Here is a 20,086-nt window from a genome sequence, read left to right on the forward strand (position 1 = left end):
CTTGTTTCATTTCCTCTAAATCTTAAATCTTGAAAAATGCAATCTTAAAATCTTGAAATGCAATCTTAAATTTTTCCCTGTATCTCTGTTATCCATCTGTCATAATTCTTCCTTGTTATTTCTTCTACACACACACTGTAATTTTGTTCTTTACTCCACTTTTATGGCCATGAACATAGTTCAGACTGAGGTTATCTATCATCTGAATTATTTTTATAGCCTTCCGGCAAGTTTCTCTGCTTCAATTAAAGCTTCTTTTCCAAGCTTTACTCTGTATGATAGAGCCAGAGGGATATTTCTAAAATTCAAATGATCTTTTTCATTCTCATGTTTAAAACTTGTCATAAGTTGCCACTACTCTTAGGTGGCATCAAGTTTATGGACATGTGACAGGTACAATCACACAGATCCTGCTCTTAGAAGTACATAATATTTGATCTAATGCACTGTTCTACAATCTTAAAATCTTTAATATGTTTTGGATAAGGATTCTTTTACTTTTATTTTGGATGGCCCTTAAGAAATGTAAAATCATCTCTACCCTAAGATTTGCATATATTAATGCAACTTAACAAAATTTTCATAATGAGTTCTTTGTCTTCTCTCCTTTTAGTCACTCCTGCTCTTTCTATCCAAACATACATGCAGAAAAGCATACAGACATACACATGTGTGCACATGCATGTATATGATCAACACAACCATTGGCACTCCATTCCCAATGATTTTCTGAAGCGTTATTTAACCTGTACATGTCTGCTTCAATCTTAATTTCTAGGTAAAGGTAGGCCATGCAGTATTCAGTAGTCAGCTTCAGTCTCAGGACTTCCCTGGTTCACTCATGTGGCTGTCATATAACTTTAAAGAAGCTGAAGATTTGCTTCCATGCATCTTCCAGTGCATTCCAAACATGTGTCACTGTTTACTCTATTATCCATAGTGTATGCTATACTTGTGGATATTATGGACATGTATGTGTACAATTCTAAATAATTAACAAAAATAAAGTTTCTTTATTTTCAAAGTAGGCATGGAACTGTTAAAATTGGATATTTAATGTGGACCTATGTTAGAAAATATAATGCAGTTATTATATTTCTATTTATCACATCTTCTAAAATTCAGAGAGACAACAAAACCTTGTTTTTTTTTACTTCTGTAAGTATTGCAAAAAGGGAACATTTTTCAAACCAGAAGTACAATGTTTAAAATATAGTATTCATCACTGACTACTTTCTTTGTTGACTGTTTCTGAGATGATCTTTTAGAGTCATGTACTATTATTCTAAAAATATAGCCGATTGCTAGCTAAAACTTACAATGAAGAACAAAAGAAATGAAAAAGTAAAGGTCAATTTTCATGTCTTACTATGGTTGTCAAAACAATCCTTATTTGTTCCATGTAAATAAAAGACAACAGAGAAGATGATATTAGCTTAAAAGTGTACAGAAGGAGATATTCCCAGATACTTTGTGTAAATAAAACAGCAGCATAATACATCATGCTAGAAATGAACCCCCCCAAAATAGCTTCTGAAAATGTCCGAAGTGAAAGAAAGTGGTAGATAATTTCCTATCACAAAATTTTGTCCTAATGCCTATCTCATCAAGTTGTTCAGAGGTACTGGATAGTAGGATAGAACTGATTTCATTACAGATTTTCCCACTTAGCTTGTTTTTATTATCCTTATTCACTGAATGACAGGCTCATTATCATCATCATTATTCTCATGAAACAATATTTACTAAGAATCCTTTCTGCTCAAGATGCTAAGGGAACTGCAATAAAAATCAATACAGTATCTCAACTTGGCTAATTTGCATTCTTGAAAAAGTGCACTAAGTGAAATAAACCAGGCACAGAAAGAAGAAATCCCACTGAGAGGCAAAATCTTCCCCCAAGTCACCTAAATATAAACAGAGTAGAACAGAATAGTGATTAACAGGGGCAGAGGAGAAAGAAATGAGAAGCAGGTCAAAGAGCATAAACTTGAGGTTCTGCAGGAGGCTAAGTCCAATATCTAATGCACATCACAGAACTATAGTTAGTGATACTGTACCAGATGCTGAGAATTTGCTAAGAGATTTTAGGTGCTATTATTATTGTTGGGAGGGTAACTCTGGAAGTTGACTAAGAAAAGCAGTGGTTTCCAGGCACTTGTGCTGAGGCAAGAAGAGATGAAGAGGTGGAGCACAGGATAATTCATGCGAGTGAATCTATTTTTCAGAATACCGTAATGGCCGGGGATAGGCTCAGTGGCACAAGTGCCTGCCTGGCAAGCACAAGGTCCTGAGTTCGATTCCAAGTACTAAAAAAGAGTTGTAAAATACTGTAATGGTAGATGCATGATACTGAGCATTATTCAAAGCCCACACAGCTCTACATTTAACTAGCCTTTAGTCAACCGTTGTGCACTGATAGCCTCCTTGCACTGTAGCAAACGCAGCTGACACGGTGTATTAATAACACAGAAACTATGATGCCAGGCAGGAAAGTGAGTGTAGGTCAACTCTGAACTATTTGCTCAATTTTCTGTAAACTTAAGACTGCTATAGAAATAAAATCTCTCTAAAAATCATAATTTTAAGGTCCTGATTTTGATTCCTGGTACCAAAAAAAAAATCATGATGTTTATTCAAGGAGAGATCAGGAAGCGAATGCTTGTGATTTATGAAGCAAATGCTTGTGATTTTGCTGTCTTAAAACTCTTCTTATCTAGCATACAGTGATTTTTGTGGTTTGTCCACTTATCTCCAGTGTCACACTTCTTATATACTTAGTGAAAGATTAGATTAAATAAAAGTTTGGGGATATTATAAGCCCTAGTGAAACTAATGCAGAGATTCTAACACATAAAATAATTGCAGAAGTAATGCAGACCAAAGTCCAATAATGTGTCCAAATAATAATATCAAAGTCCAATAATAATACCAAAAGATTAGCACTCAAGTGTAAAGACTTTGAGAACTGGGCGCAGATACAGCATCAGAACGCAGACAGATGCTGTCCACAGCACATTATATAACCATATTTGGGTACTGCTGGGAGGGACATCAGATCCAGACAGCGCTCATTAGAGAAATGGGGACAAGGGAGCTCAGAAACTCATTTTTTTCTTGCGAGTGCTGTCCACTACCGTAGACTTGTCAGTCACCCTTGGGGAACTGTGGCTCATGTGTAGCTGTGCCCATTGTCAAGATGCATAATCAGATTCCTCATTAGCAGCTCCAGAGGCATCTACATTTGGGCACAGAAGAGGGTGCTTTCCACGCATGGGATAAACCTAAATGAGTGGTGACATGACAATCAAAAATAAAATGGAGGTTACTTCGGGGATCTCCTTTAAATTTTATGCGAGCTAGTGTGAAATTTTAAGTTCCTTTTCAATGCCACAACGAATTGTTTAACTACACATTCATTCTGGCCTGGTACATGGAAGACTCATGAGCCAGGCAACAGCTCTTTCCTTGCCGGTTTCACTTCCGTTGTGTCTTTCCAGTGCTGCTATATCCTCACGTATTCTGATAAATATTTTCCTTCAAAGTTAGAAGGAAATCAAGAAAATTCATCTGAAAAGCTTTCTGAGTCTTCAACTGTGTTGTGGTTTTACAGGTTCGAGAGAAATTGATGCATTAATGGTGTGAGAGGGATTAATTTCCCATTCTTCTCAAGAACAGAGATAATATTTTACCCTGTTGAGGAATATATAGCACAGAAATTGTTACATATGGAATAGACATTTGGGATGTATGAGATCCAGCACTGCATATCTAGCAAATATGGCAGTGTGATAACTTTTACCACCTGGATAGCAACAGAGATGGTCACGGATGGTTCGTCCTCCTTCTGTTGAGCCACATGGTATGGCTGTGCTGTCTCCTCCTTTTAAGATGGTTGCTGTGTAGTTAGGTATGTTTGAGTGACTTTCTCTCACTGAGGAAGTGGGCAAAATTAACGTGCTGTCTGTTGAGTGAAAGTCTGAAAAGGCAGGGTTGGGCTGGGTCCACCTCCCTGTCACTTGCGGCAGTAACTCTAAGAGGAGGAGTTGGGGATCTCTGTGAACCCAAAGGGACTGAAGCTAGCAGCATCTCTCACCAACACACATCAAACTTGTAAAAATAAAAATTCTGTGGCTTTGACCACTGACATTTAGGAATTATTTGTTACTGCAGAGTGATGTAACTATCCTGACTAACACAAAGTAAAATCAAACGTGTGCTTTCAAGGTTAATTATGTTAATTAGCTACATGGCAGTTGAAGTGTATCCTAAACAAAGAAAGATACAAGCAAAGATACAGACAGAGTTTAAAGTCCACTGGGAGCAGAAACAAGATCAGTGAATTGTTTAATAAAAATCAGAAATGAAATTTACTCAAGGAATAAAATTTAGCTGCATACTGAAGATAATAAAGAAATTGGTGAAATGTTTGATAGAATATAGGATGACGGAAATGGTAAGCATATATGGGAAATGGTAAGCGTATATGGGAAATAATCAGATTATTTTCCTGGGGAAAATAAATTCTGGCTAAGTTTTCTGCCTACTGCCTTCCCTATTTCTTTGTGGCACGTAGCTTTTATACTCTGTGAGACCTCTTCAAACCCAGCTATTGACTGCTTTCTTAGCAAACCTACCGGTTTTTACTTCAATGTCTTTATAGCTTATATATGATTTCAAATATAGAAAGGAACATTTAACCAGATAAAAACAAACATCAAGAACTTTGGTGAAACAAAATGGTCTCATCCTAATTGCAAAGTAATGCTTCACAGAAAAAATTTTGCAAATTTGGTCATATGGACATGTATTTCATCTAGTGAAACTTTTACAGTTACTACCAAAACTTTCTCTGACAGAGCCTCTATATTTTACCTTTCCTCAATAATCTTACATTTTTAACAATTAACATATATCTTTAATTACTAAATATGAGTCTTTTGTACAAGCTTGGTTACTCTAAAATTCACTAGAGTTATAAAAATTATTCTTCTTTTTTGCAGGAACATTATTTCATAGTACTATTCATGTTCTATTATTTCTTATAAAAATAAGTTTACTGAAAGGACTGAACTAAAAAATGAGAAAAATTATTCACTTGCCAGGTTTCAAAATGTATTGGCTAATTTGTTGGTGTATAGTTAGTATGAAAACAAATATAGATTAAATAATCAGGCTTGCTGAATATAAATCTAAAATTGTCAGACTTAGCTAGTTAGAATCTTTTTTCTTCTATTTTCATTAGTCATAAAAGATATACAGAATTGCTTGCATGTCATTTTTAAGTAGCTGAACATTTCTATGTATGCATATTCCCTGGGGTTATTGGAAATAGAAATTCTAAGAAAAAACTTAAGTACCAGATTGTCTAGAAGCATAAACACAGGAGTAAAAATTTACCTTTGGCTATGTGAATGCAAATCTGGTTGTAGTCATGAATATATTAGTGTTATTCTTCTGGATGTGAGATTTCTCATATCAGAAACAGAATTTTATCCCACTCATCATGCGAGCATAGCACATTCACATGTACCACGGAGCACATCTTTGTATCATTTTTTTCTTTTGATACTACAAAATGTAGCTGGTACCATAGTCTCTTAGTCTGAGAATTCCCTCCAACTCTCTAATGGTTGGATCACGGAGATACTATCATTTCAATGAAAACCAAAGAAGCATCTGAGCCACCGACCCCAGTAAGCTTCCTTTCTAGGCTTATGAGCTTAAACAAGTTGACCGAATTGATTAGTGAGTTCAGTGAATCACTAAACAATTCCAATAAAAAGACCCCTGCCTCCCAGGAATTAATAGATTGCTTTTTAATTTTGATCAAACTGAAGAGCCGTACTAGTACTATACAGCCAATCCAAATTGACTATGCTTCATACCCAGGATCCGTGTGTATATGTGTGTGTGTGTACACATGTTTTTGTGTGTGTGTGTGTATGTGTGTGTTAAGAAGATGAAGATTCCAACTTTTTTTTTTTTTGTGTGTGTGTGTGTGTTTTTGAGAAAGGGTTTCACTATGCGCTTCAGACTGGCCTTGAACTCACTTTATAGCCCAGGCTGGCCTCAAATTTGCAGCAATCCTCCTGCCTCAGCCTCACAAATGCTGGGATTACAGGTGTGTACTACCATACCTGGTGATTCTAATTCTTAAGAATCATGCATTATATTTCATTATTACATTTGCTTACTTTTACCCTTTCAAAACCCAAAAACCATAGATGACAACTATTAGCATCTAACGATATCAGGCAAGAAAATGTAACATTTTTGGTTTACCCTGTAGAAAGGAGGCACATCCAAAAGATTTTAAACAACCATGTTTTCATTAACGCTTTATCTGATACACTTATTGTTAATATGCACGTCAAAATAATATCTTTCCTGTCATTTATTTTGTTTTCATAAACTTATTAGTATAATCATAGATGGACTGCTGGGAAGATGAAAGGCCCTATATATTTACACTGGATAATCTTCAGATGACAATAGCATTTGTCTTGGAGTAAGGAGGTTATGCCAACCATAATCCAAATGTTGGATTCCAAAACATAAAGACAGATAATATTTACTAATTAGTTACATGGGCCAGCACATTCTAAGTGCTTCACATGAACAATCTTATTCAGTTTTTTTCATTACCTTGTGAGGATACTGCTACTATTTATCCTTAGATAGGTGAACTCATTACTTTCAACCCTGTAGCTTGTATTCCTGAACAACACGCTGTCACCATGTGGGACATCCCTTCATGTGAGAGTTCCTTGAACTACAAGACTGTATTAATGTAATTATAAATGTATACTTCAAACCAAGCCTTTGTTCTTCAAACTAGCCACACATAAAATTGAAGAGGGAGTATCACAATAGTGTCAACAATGTGTCCCTGTGTGCAACATTCACGAAATGAATATAATGCTGTGATCAAAAGGAAAAAAAGACAGATGCTATGGAGAGATGGTGAGGTAGAACTAACTACATTGGAGTCATCAAATAATAGTGTTTTTAAAGACTCAGAGCTAATAGGTCATCCCATTTCTTTATATAAAGGATCCATAGTCTTTTCAGATATAAATTAGTGCAGTCATCTGAAATATCATGCTCTGCGTGTAGAGTTGGGTAATGATCTCCATCAAATAATGAGTGCAGAGGGGACACTTCACTCCAAGTGCCTTCTGTTCCAGCTGTTTCTACTTATCTTAATTTTTCTAATTGGGTTACAATTAAGCTGTGAATGAGATATTAACATGGGAATTGGAGCTCTTCAACAAAAGGGTTTACTTCTTTTATTGTTTTGTGGTTCTTAACTTTCAGAAGCCTGCTTCTTGCTACATGTTAATTAAAAAATATTACAAAGTGTTTAAGACTGGCTTATTGCATACAAATAGTAACCTATTTGCATCTCCACAGATCTAACAATTTGATTGCAAGGAAAAGCACTGTTTGGGAACAATTCTATTTGCTACGGCATGATGTAACATTTAGTTAAAAACCATTATAATGCCTTACGTTTGTTTCTGTACTCATTTTCAGTTCTGGTTTGTCTTGCTAATATGAGAGCTGTTGATTGGTCAGTATTCAAATGGGAATGGTCAAAGTTCTGGGACTTTCTTCTGGGCTCAAGACCTTGCTGTTCAAAGTGTGATCCTGGAATCCATAGCATCAGTGTCTCCTGAGAGCCGGTTGGAAATGCAGGATGCCATGGCCGGTGTCAGCCTATCAGTCTGAGTCTGTGTTTAAATAGAACCCCCAAGTCAGTCCTATGGATATTATCTTTAAGAAAGTCTGCTTTACAAAGTTTTTAAAAAATTCTTTGTTTCATCATACATTCTATCTGTTATGAAAGAATAAAACCCCAAGTAGGTAAAAGGCCACTACTTCCAAATTCTTAGATTTTATATATAACTCTTAGATATAACTACTTTAGATTTTTATAGGTGGCTAGAAGATTTTAAAATATATCCTGTGAAAAGCAACACAATGTAGAGTTGAGTTGGAAAGGATGGTGGTACTGTTCTCATAGACCATTCTTGAAGGCAACAAAGGCGTCCAATTTTCTCATCCTCTGTGTATGAGGAGTCCTGCAAATCTGAGAACTGATGTAAGGCCCAGAGTCAATGAAAAATACTTCAGTGTGTATGTAATTCATCACATTATGTTTTGTTATAGGTAAATATATATCTATATGTATCAGTACTGTCTATATCTATTATTCTTATTTATTATTTAGCTTCACTTTACCCAGGTAAATGTATTTTACCTTTCTTAAAAGTATAATAAATTACATATCTTCAAAAATCTAGTTCCAGCAGTGGAGATCCTGAGAAATGTTGTCCAGCTCTTGATTTGAGGGTTATCAACTATTAATGTCAAGGTGACTTAGCTGGGTTCTGTGCAGTTTTCCCAAGGAGCAGGATACACAAGCTTCTCATCCTATCAGAGGTCATGTTCCTCACTTGTCTCCTTGTATTATCTTTCTTTATCTGTCCTTCAGCTCATGGCTGTCTTGAGACTTGAAAATGTTAACCATGTTTGATCTGTACATAAATTATTAAATTACCCAGTTGGTGGTTGAGGAGAGGTTTATAATTGCTGGGCCCGGAACCGTTTTGATGGGTTGGACTAATCTTCTTGGAGTAAGTCTTTGACATGCAATTCATTCAGATTTAATGGTCACTTTTCCTGTAATTTACCATGCAGTTCATCCCATCTATATGGCAACTCACACTCACAATACCTGTGTGTGTCTGGCCTCTTGTTTTTCCTACTCGCTTGCATGAAATACTATCTGTCCCAGGAGCTCCAGTGTGCAGGGCTGGACTTCTTGTCACTTCCATAATCACTCTAGTGCCTGAATATGTTTCCTGATCTTTTCCTCTGTCTTGTGATAAGGAAGACATTGCTATTTTGCTTTTTAGTCCTCTACTATATATGGAATAAGGCAGTAAATACTCGCTCCTTCAATTTGTGGTCAATTAAGCCTGTGGTGGATTAACAACTCGTGGTCAACTTACAACACCCAGCTGAACTGAACCAGTGTGGTGCTGGGTGTGGGAAGTAGCTCAAGAGGCAGAACTGGAGAAGAAGAGAAGGTGTTGGAAAACTGTAGGGAGCTGTTGGTTTTCCTGGAGGAGCCTGCCAAGCTGTCGTTCCTGATGAAATTGGTTGTTCTCATCATTGCAAGAGCTAGGGACTTTGTTGTCACTTAAAATGGTTACAGTTCACTTTTTGGGGAGCTCTGATCCTCACTTTGAGCATGGCTTCCCTGCTCTGGAGGGGAAGATGGTGCACTGCTCAGTCTCCTGGAGAAGCTTGGCCTGTTGGCTTTCTTCATGGGAACTCAATTGACTTCATCGTCAGAGAAGTTTAGGATCTCACTGTTGCTGAGGATGGCTGTGATATTTTGGGGGAGCTCTGGTTCTTACGTTGGGTATCGCTTCCTGGTGATGCAGTTCAAATCCCTCAGCCTGCTAACACAGATCCTTCATTCTACTGGCACAGACTTTTTATCTTCCACCACTGACCTTTGGGCCTTCCCAGTGTAGATCCCTGAAATAGACCTGCATGAGACATTGTTGTGGGCTCTAGGCCTCCAGCTGGATTCATGGGGGCCATTGTTATGGTCTCTAGGTCTTCAGATGGACTCATGTAGGATGTTACCATGGGATCCAGGCTCTCACTGGGATTCTTTGGTTGTTAGTGTGTGGACAGATTTCCTGCACTCTCTTTTTGTATATAATTCTTTGGGTGACTGCTATAAAATAATCTTATGAAATATGTGTCCTGTATTATATTGTTACCCTTGCAAGACCCCAAAGTACAACAAAGCTCTTCCTTATTTCTACATGGTGTTTTCCTGGGGAGTTCACATTCTCCCTATTCAAGTTTGCTCTATCTTGCATTCTTATATCTGGTAATCTGAGCAACTTCATTGAAGATGACAATATGTAATATAACAACCATGCTTAAATCCCTTTTTTTTTTCCTCCGGTACCAGGAACCGAACTCACGACCTTGCGCTTGCCAGGCAGGCGCTTTGCCGCTGAGCTGAATCCCCAGCCCCCTTAAATCCCTTTTATCTTGTTTTGAAATTCTGTATTGTTTGCCTTGCTTTTGTGTTGTTTTGATTTTGCCTTGGTTGTTGTCATTTTGTTTTCTTTTCTCTTTAAAAATAAAAAAAGAACTATGTATGTGTTCCCGGGACATTTCTCCCACCAGATCTCTATGACTTACTATCCTATTTACTTCCTGAGCTTTGTTTATTTGAATAAGGATCATTTGTATCTCATTCTACCACAAGAGAACATGGTAGCTTTGCTCTCTTTTTTCCTTGTTAAATGTATGACTTTGTGGAAAACCTGTGCAGCTAGTTGAATCCTGGGGAAATTAGAGTGTTCCCTCCTTAGTAGCGTTCTTAGTGTTCTTAGAGTGTTCTTTCATGTAAAGAACTCTTACTATCATTGCTCCTTGCTCTTGGCATCAGCCCACAATCTTGTCCTCACATTTTTATGTGTTACTTATAACAATAAACCCTAAATAATACTAAATAGTACAGGCACACAAATGTCTTTATTATCTCTCTAGTGCTTTACTTCCTTAGAGGAATTTTGTAAAATGTGGCAAAAATTTAGGATTTATTATATCTAGACTATAGTTTCTGGATGCTTGTTTTTTTTTTTTTTTTACTGAAGGTTTGAAGTATTTCAAAACAATAATACTATTAAACTATAACTTTGCAGACAGTTTTCAGGATTAAGGTGCATGCAGATGCAGTGTATCAATGAAAACCTTGACAAGGTTTGATAGCCTGCTGTTGTGAATTCAGGCTGAGCAACAATGCCGGGAAAAGTTGTCCTTATAGTTTCCTCTCCCTGTGTGCTCTTCTTTCCTCTGAAACACAAAGTTTTTACCTTTATTGATTTCAGAGTAAGAGACTTCACATAAGATAGTATGTCCTTGTTCCCTTAGAATGTCTTGGAGTATGGGTGCCGAGAATGATATTTCTTGGAAATCCTTTTGGGGCCTTAAGGATTTTCTTTTCTTGTTTATCTTTGTCCTCTGATACTCTGCAGGTTTTTGATATCTGGATTCAGACAGATGAACCCATATATGGAAGACATTACTCGGGTGTGTGTATTAAGATTTACTACCAACCAGAACGGAAATTATAAATTACCACAGTCAGCAAAGATAATCTAACCCGGGATACAACAAACACTGCCACAGTGTAGAAGGTCTTAGAGTTGTTTATGCCTTACAGGCACTCTACTGTGAGTTAGTTGAAACAAATTACAATTCTTCTCCCGAGGTCTACACAACATTCAGACAAAGGGTGAAAAACTTTGACGTTTTTGACTTCCATCAGTGATAAGAATTAATAATCAAGACTGGGAAGGGGAAGAAATGGTAAGCTCTCAAAATTCTTTCACTGTAGATAACAAACTAGACAGGTTGAGACAGCTCAAACCAGAGAAAAAGAGTTACCATTTTAATTAATATCTACTTTAGAATGAGAAATCTCCAATTGAAAGTGGTACTGTGCAACAGTGATCCCAACATCTGTGAAAATCTCAAAATGAAAATCATGTTGGTCTAGGCCATGACCCAGAGAAAATGTAAATGATCAAAACATTGCAATGCCATATGCTATACATGTATTAAAATGATATGAAATGTATTTTAATTAAAATAACAAGTAGAAGTGGGAAATTTAAAGTTTATTTTTCTGTAAAAAGTTACACGTTTTCTAATCTTAGAGTAAAAATATATTTTATATTTTTGAAGTAGAGGTCAAGAACAGATAAGGCCTGTGGTTTGCAAAGGCAAGAAACAAATGGTTTTATGTTGGAAGTAGAGGGAGATATTTAGAATAAGGTAACAAAAAATGAAGTGAGAGTTCAGGGACAGGGTCTGGAAAGATACGTTCTTGGCTTAAATAATTGCTGTATAAACGATTCCTTTACTATCAGTAAGTATGGTGCTTCTTTGATATGTTTTTTGCCTATAGCTTGTTTCTTTGATTAAAAATGCAATAAGAGAGGCTGGGGATTCAGCTCAGTGGCACAGCGCCTGCCTAGCAAGCACAAGGTGGTGAGTTCAATTCCCGGTACTGGAAAAACAACAACAACAACAAAAAAAAAAAAACAAGAAAATGCAATAAGAGGATGTATATTTAACATATTCCTCCACTACACATGAGCTATTCTAATATATATAATATATATCATGCTTCTTAGACATAAGCTTTATACAGGTGAAGTTGGATCCTACTGTAAACTGAGATTCCTACTATTGTTTCAACTCTGTAAGAATTATCAGTTTGTGGTAATTTCATATTCTACCATTTATAAGATTGTTTCCCAATTTGACATAAGTGATCTCAGGGGACTGACAGCAAAAATTTTCATTAAGCATATATAAATTGGATTATTATAATCTATATCTGAGATCACATTGTAATAACATAGACATGACAGTTAGTCGTATTCCCATTTTTAAATATTGATAAACGTATACCATTTTCATCTGTACATGAATTTTATATACATATTATATATAATACACCATTTTCATTTGTACGATGGTGCTAATTATCATGTCTAAGAACATTGTGTGCTATTAATGTTCTAGGGGAGAAAAGAAAAGCACAAAGACCCTCAAACTCTTTGCAAATATTTACTAAACTATCCCAAAGAAACCTGAAGTAAAGATTGTTTAATTCTAACCAAATGTAAAACATCAAATATTTTTCCTATGAGAAGATGAGCTTGATTGGAAGATTTTGGGCTAGATGACAGTGGATGGAGGTCATTTCTGGCTCTCAAGGATAAACGACAAAAATGATTATTGATACTAATTCCCTGTTTTGTTTTCAACAAAAGGAAGATCTTTCCCATTGTGTGTAAAGCAGAGCTATCTTACAGCTGCTCTGTGTTTCTTGCCAGCAATGTTCAAGGTTGGGTACAGAACTGTGGTCAAGCTAAGGATGAAATATATTAGTTACTGATATAGTTTATAGTTTGAAACTTTCTAGAGGTTCTCAGTGCCAAAACTTATCTATGTTGTGTAGAGATGGGTCAGCAATTTATATCTATTTCAATATATACAGTTTAGCTTTAGCTGTATAACCAGTAGGTTAAAAAGAAGTACACTATAGCCTTTTGCTTGAACAATACTGAAAGAGAATGTCATTCAAGAACAAACTCAAAGTGGCGTTTGTTGTCTGTCTCTACATAACATATTTTCTTGGGCTCAAATACACTAGATAAATTGAGGCTTAACGTCATAACCTTGCAAACAAGGTTCCTTAAAAGAAGTAGGTAGGGGGCTGGGGATATAGCTCAGTGGCACAGTGTCTGCCTGGCAAACACAAGGTCTTGAGTTTGATTTCCAATACCCACCCCCCCAGAAAAGTAGATAGCATTTGTTCCCAATTTAAAGACAATAATTCAAGCTTCCATTTTGTGGACAGTGAATTTAACAGGGAATGTGTGTCTATTTGACTTTGCTTCACTAAAATTATAATTATTAACTATTAAATAAATAACACTAACTTAAAGGCCTATAGTAATTTACAATCATTGCTACAGAACATTTTTAAAAATTTATTTTCTTTTTTGTCTTTGTGAAACAGGGTCTCACTGTGCAGTTCAGGCTGGCCTTGAGCACACTTTGTAGCCCAGGCTGGCCTTGACCTTGCAAGGATCCTCCTGCCTCAGGCTCCCAAGTGCTGGGATTACAGGTGTGTGCCACCACGCCTGGCCCTTGTTTATTTTCTATGGTATCCAAAAGATTTGTTTTTAAGTATCTACCATTTTCCCAGAAAAGTCATAATTCTTCCTCCATGATGCATATTAGCATTGGAAAATTTTGATATTTGTGAAATACTAAAATTAAATTTTGTATTTACTATTATCCTGAATAAAACAGAACATTATGGATCTGTGTCAATTGTCCAACATCATTTTAGTGATAAAATATACAAATTACACTTATCCTGTACACCCATGTAGCACGAACATATGCAGTCGTATATGCTAGGTTTTTATTTTTAATGTATTTTTAAAAGTAAGCATTAATTTCAGAAGATATTGAATTTCAATGAAGTACTTTTATACATGCATATAACATATTTTGATTCTATCTATTCCACCTAATGATCTCTCTTACACCCCCTCACCATTCTGCTGTATTCCTGTCCTTTAGACTAGTACTATTCTTGCTTCTACTTTCATATCATCATTCTTTTCTTTCTTTCTTTCTGTGTTTCTTGGAGTCCACATTTCAAGGGAAATATGCTTTCTGATGCTAGCTTATCTCACTTAACATGGTGATCTCTACTTCCATCAATTTTCTGGCAAATGACATAACTTCATAATTTCATTCGTCATTGTGGCTTCATTTATGTAACACCCTTTACTGTTTGATGTGGGTACACTTGCAAAACTGCTTTCCATCATGTACAATATAAACAGCCTTCAAAAAATTAAATGAAGCAAGAGTTTTGTAGTGATAGGGCTTTTTTTTAGTCATATAAAAAGTATTTGAAAATAAAAATTGCCATTAGATAACTTTTTACATCTCAATGCTTTTGTGTAGCTTTAAGCAATGTACAATATGATCTCCTTGAAGTTGTTTGCTATAAGTGAATTTGTAGAGGTATAAATAGATTAGTGGGGATGGCTGTTTCATTGGTTGAAACCTGCTGACATCAACACTTCTGTATAAGAACAAAAGTCCAAGAGAAGTTTTATATGTTATATGTAGATTGTCCTCTTTACAAAAACAAATGTACCCCAAAATAAGTAGGCATATATGTTAGTACACCTATTTAATGAAAATGTAACATAAAAAGCTGAAAATATTTTTTAACTTATTAAATTATTAATAATTGTTGAATTGCTAAACTGTTAGATTGTTGTGAGCAGTGAATGCATATATAAAGATTTTACAAGGATATATATTATATATAGTATAATTATATTTAAGAAAGAAAGATAAGCTAATTTACATTTGAAAGAAACACAAATTAGTTTTAAAAATTATGAACCTTCTTATATTCATTTCTGATAGATAAAGATCCTGATATTAGTGTCTCAAACCAGTCATAGTTTGAGACAGTCATAGATCAAATGTCTGAGATAGGTACTTCTTGTTTAACCTATGATAACGAGATTATTACAAAACACTCCTTAATAAATTTTCCTCTATCAACCCATAAAAATAATCAAGGGCTGAGCCTACTTTACACCAGCATCTTGAGATCTAATGCTAAGAATAAAATAATTATATTGTCTATGTAACATGTGATATAAAAACTAAATTGGATGCTATCCCTCAGAATAATCAAAGTACATGTAACAAAAAGTTAAAGTAAAAACTGATAGGAAAGAATATACATAGAATTTATTCTGTGCTACATAATTGATTATCTATCTATCTATCTATCTATCTATCATCTATCTAGCTCTAGTTTTGGAGATACGTTTATTTCATGTATTAGAAAGATAAGAATATGGGACCACCGACACTAAACAATTTGTTTTCTGGGATTGCCTTCCTAGCGTGTAGTGGATCCTGGCTTCTAAGCAGGCTACTTCCAGAAAACTGCTTCTGAACTACTGTGTTCTCCTCTCTACAAAGGCAAATTTTTTAAAGACACAGGCAAAATTTCTGATGTTGTTGCAGGTCCTTTTTCATTAATATTCCTCAAATCTTCCACTTTATTAGATTCCTGTTAATATTTAACAAAAATCATAAACAGTTTGGTTTAAATCAAAATATCTAGTCTTGCTCTTGGAACTCAGAAGTCCAAAGTGGCTCTGGGCTCTGATAAGGTGTTGGCAGGTCTGCATTCCCCTAAGAGACCTTTAGTGGAGGATTAATCTTCTTGCCTTTTCATCTCCTATGGGCTGCCCTCAGTCCGGTTTTGAGACTCTTTATTGTCTTCAAAGCCACCAGGGCCAGTATAATCTTTGTCATGTTGCCATCTCTCAAATTCTGTCTTTCTGTCTCTTTCTCATGTATGGATCCTTTGATTACATTGGGTGTACCAGCCACCCGGGATAATCTTTTCATTTTCATTTAGTGCTTTTCATTTTAATACACATAATTCATTTCAACTGTAACCTTCATTCCCCTTTACATGTAATTTAACACATTCATAGGATCAGGGGATTATTATGTACATGCACCTCTTAGAGGACAGTTATTCTGCCTATGACATTCACTGTGCACTTATGTTGTGTATTTTGTACATACATATGTGTGTCTGCATGCATGCATAGGTATCTTTGTATCTAATACTATCATAATCAGAATGCAAGAGAAGATCAGACTAATGAATGAACCGACTGCTCCTTAAGCATTTTGTTTGTTAGTTGATAAGCTACTCCTGTAAAACAGAGATGAATTAATTCTTGTTGGAAGTCAGCATTTGGTCAGTAAACATCAGCAAGCAGTGTGCAGGCAGCAGGGAGCACCCCAGCCATCAGGGAAGTGAGGGCTGGCACACACACCACAGCAGCAGGTTGTTGTGTTTTGTAGCCAGGAATGGCTTATCTTCCTTCTCTCAGGCTCATGAGAACCACACTGATAACTTTGTAATTTGAATAATTAATTTACTTCTCTGGTCTAAAGTGTAAAATCTTCAAGAACAGAATCTCTATAAGTCTTTGTGAAAACCAATTACACTTGGATGATAAGATTGCTATTATTCAGGGTCACTAGCTTTATTTGCTGTGCTTTTTATTTGTTTCCTTCTGTTTTGATTTGCCTCATAGAGAGCTAAGGGACATTTAAAAATTCTCTGGGCTGAAATTATTTAAGCAAATATATGCTTATTTTTCCTTCAGAATATTAGATTCAAACATGATCATAAAAAGAATTCATAGTATTAGTATAAATTGTATTTAACATTTAATAATGGGAGACTATTTTTGATTTTATATAAAGTCACTTAAATAAAGCTTAGATTTTTGTTCTCCTTTAAAATGATACCTTAAAATTTAGCTATATCATCCTGAAAAATATAATATATACTTGCAAGCAAATATTGGAAGTAAATACCATCCTGAATGCCTGTGTGCATGAACATACAATGACATGGCCTCAGTAGAGACAGAATTGAAAGTAGCTATGAAAATGATTTAGCCAGGATTCAGGAAGTGAAGTGCACAGACATATACAGCAATGTTTCTTAACTTTAAAAAATAGACTCCTTCTAGTTAAAGGATTAGTACATTTAAGTTCAAAATATTAATATTGGGGTATGGGAACAGAGAAGGGAAAGAAGGGGAAATTACGTGTGTATGTATATACAGGATAGCTAACATAGTTGAACTACTGTCTTCTATTGCTTTACTGAAAGAAACAGTTAATGATTACTTGACTGATCAATATTGTATGTCTCTATTTGTTTTCCTGAGAAACCACTCTGAAGATATCAGTAGGTAATACAACAACCATTGTTAATTCCCTGCCACTTTGTCTGTAACTCTGTATTGTTTATATTGTTCTTTTGCTATTTTGTAACTGGTTGTCTGTTTGTTCATGGATTTTCCTTCTTTTATTTTTAAAATAAATTTTAAAAAACAAAACATTAATACTCTCAAAAGAATATACCTTTTCTAATCACTCTCTTGGGTTCATGGAACTTTGATATCACAGATAATTCTGCATCTTTTTATGTATAGTGGTCTTTAGAGGGTCTCAAGCTACTGTAATATGTAAAATGCCACATCTTAAGGAAACAATTCACACATCCTTGGGGATAATGTCACCCAACTGAGAACTCCTAACAGACAGCAACCAGAGGAAGCTCCAAATGCTGTTATTCAAAGATGCTTCCTTCAGCTGACAAGGAACCAAGGAGGCCAAGAAAGAAAGTAACCGATTTGTCTGGAAGGATACATCCTTAATAAGCACCAGGGAGAAAGCAAAAGAAATCTAAGGCATAGAATTTGGTTGATTTGCTTTTATCTACAATAATATTGATCAAAGCAAAAAGCAATGTGAAGAGGAAAATGCAAATCTGTATTTTCGGAGTGATAATTAAGTGATGATGTAACTATCAGGACATTCAAGGATTTATAGCTTAATTTTAATATTTTGATACACACAACATATAACATTATTTGACAGGTTGTAAACTGAGTATTGCCTTTAGGATAATATGTAATAAAAAAATCTTTAGAGAGTTTTAGCCATGGTGACTTAAAAATTGCAATCAAAGACAAAACTTATTTAAAGGTCAACTGCTCATATAGCCCTGCTATTTTCCCAGAGTTAGAGCTTGTTCAACAAAGTAAGCAGTTCACAGCTGTTAGCTGCTGGCATTTCAAAGGGTAAGAGATGTCTTTATGAAATAGTAATGACAGATATCTTTTCATATATAACAGTATATTAAACATTACACAGAAAAGTCAAATATTTCTCTTTATTTGTGAAAAAGTACCATCTATCATAAAGTAATAAAAATAAACAAAAATAAAAGTCATAATCAGAAAGTAAAGTTGGCATTGAAAATTAATGTCATCATATTCTTGATACAAATGATCACAAAGTATTTAGCAGAGAATTGTTAAGATTAGGACAATAAACAATATACTGTAAACAGATTTCATTTTATAAACAGAGAAAAGGTATCTTCCTTGGTTATATGGAAAGATGGTTTCTGGCAGGTAAAACTAAATAATATTTTTAGCTGGAATAGTGCCACATGCCAATAATCCCTGCCCTTTGGGAGGCTGAGGCAGGAGAATTTCAAGTTTCAGCCCAGCCCGGGCAACTTAGCAACTTGTAGAGACTTCTTGTTATGATAAAAACATAGAGTAGAGGCTAGGGATGTAGCTTAGTGCAAAATCCTTCTGTTCAATCTCCAGAGGGTGTTGCAAGAAGAAAGAGAATCAAGAGGAGAAAGGAGGAGAAAGAAGGATAGAAGAGATAACCAAGTCTATTTGAGAGTACTACAGTGTTAATTAAAACTAGAGGGCTTCTTTTGGTCCAGTAAAAAGTATTCTAAATTGTTGCACCCTGCGTGATATTTATTTATGTGGTTGTGTGTTTCATTTTGAAGCTGGGGCTCAAAACCAGGGCCTTGAATCTCCAAGGCAGATATATTACCAGTGAACCATTCCTCCAGTGTTGCATAATTTACTTTAAAATATTCTTAAAATGACGGGAATATCTGTTGTGAAGCAGTGTAAGTAATGTTGCTCTAATGGGGGAAAGCATAATAGTGAAAAGGAATCATGATGCAGTATAAGTCTATTTTCTGCTGAGTGTGTTTTAAAGAAAAGAAGTTGATTTGAGCTTATAGTTCGGGAGGTCCAGGGTGAGGACCTTCATCTGCCAATGCTGACAGAGTTTCGAGGTGGCACAGGATATTACACGGGGAAAGACGAAGCTCACGTGTGTGTCTTGTTCCGGGCTCTTTCTCTCTTGTTAGAAAACTTCCAGCGTTTCATCACGGAGGCTACCCTCAGGTGATCTTATCCGATCCTGATCCTCTCTCAGAGGCACCACCTCTGAACACCATAGTAGGAGAAAGGTGTCACTGAGAACCTCACACTGGTGATCACATTTCAGTATGTGAACATTTGGGGGACACATCTGAATTAAACCTAAACCCCAACAACATGTAAGTGTGATGACTTAAAGCAACTATTTAAAATTTGGAGGCAAAAAACCCCGAGTAGTTATGTCTGTGTCTTCCGCCGCACTGTACACAAGGTACCAGCTCCAAGAACGTGTCATGGCCAATGCGTTAAGCACAGAGCTCTTGAATTCCATTATGTCTATTTCCTACGGCCTTGCTGCTCATCTCTTTCCTTTGCTGGCCTGGCCTGGCATATACAACTATCAAGCTGGGAAATGACAGGATCATATTTAAGTTTTATAATATTTTTACAAAATATGGAGAATTATTTGGCATAAAAGAGGATATTAAATTCTATAAAGTTAAAGGATATCAGCAGAGTGAAAAGTCAGACTGGGATAAAATATTTGTAAAGCATTTATCTGATGAGAAGTAAATATGTAGAATATAAAAAGAAGTCCTATAATTCAGCAAGAAAACAAT

This window comes from Chinchilla lanigera, unplaced genomic scaffold (genome assembly GCF_000276665.1).
Source record: "Chinchilla lanigera isolate Chin_1 unplaced genomic scaffold, ChiLan1.0 scaffold00008, whole genome shotgun sequence".
Classification (NCBI taxonomy): Eukaryota; Metazoa; Chordata; class Mammalia; order Rodentia; family Chinchillidae; genus Chinchilla; species Chinchilla lanigera.